The sequence below is a fragment of the Wasmannia auropunctata genome, unplaced genomic scaffold (assembly GCF_000956235.1).
Source record: "Wasmannia auropunctata unplaced genomic scaffold, wasmannia.A_1.0 LD335633.1, whole genome shotgun sequence".
NCBI classification, from domain to species: Eukaryota; Metazoa; Arthropoda; class Insecta; order Hymenoptera; family Formicidae; genus Wasmannia; species Wasmannia auropunctata.
In genome coordinates, this window is record NW_012027257.1 from 1,007 (window position 1) to 1,833 (window position 827).

The following is an 827-nucleotide window of genomic DNA, read 5'->3' on the forward strand; positions in this document are numbered from 1 at the left end:
CAAAATATGGATCTGATAAATGGAGTTCTGCTGCTGAGCTCTCTCGTTAGGTCGTGTTATTTTGATACCTTGTAAGTACTCAACGTGACAGTTTATATCTATCTCGCGTACGAAGAAATAGCGTTACTATGTGTCCAATGCTTTACTTTATCAACGTATAAGTATATTGTATCTTTTGGACGAAAAAATAGTAAGGCAGTGCCGATTTAGTGCTCTTCCTCCTTAAGTCGTGAACAATGTAAAAGTATTAATCAATTTTAAGAATAACGATAAATTTAATGCCTATTTTACTAAAAATATATTTTAAAATATTTTACTATAAATTTTCTGTTTTTCCTCAAAAACCACTATTTGTATGAAATTATTTATTTCGAGTCTTATGATTACTAAATCCAGTGGCGACGAATTACCATACGGCCACGAAGTACCATAATATTATTGACGGCACTGACATAGAAATATTAAGCAAGGTAAATGTTAAACATAAAAATTTTCGACAATTATACGTAGATAATAGAATAAAAAAAAGGACACTTATATCTATCGATTACTTATATCAATTTTGCAAATCGAACATACTTGACTGCTTATGGCACTAATTCGAAAATATTTCTATCTCCGAGAAAAGCTGTTGATAACGATAACAGAATACGATCGATGAGGGCATTAGGTAATAAAATGCAACATACACACACAATAAAATTCGTCTTCTTAAAAAACAAAGAGCGCTCTGTAATATTTAATAAACTTTGATTTACAGTAAAAGTTCGAAGATATAGATATATCACTGTTGCATGCTGTTCGTGTGTGTGTGTGTGTGTGTGTGT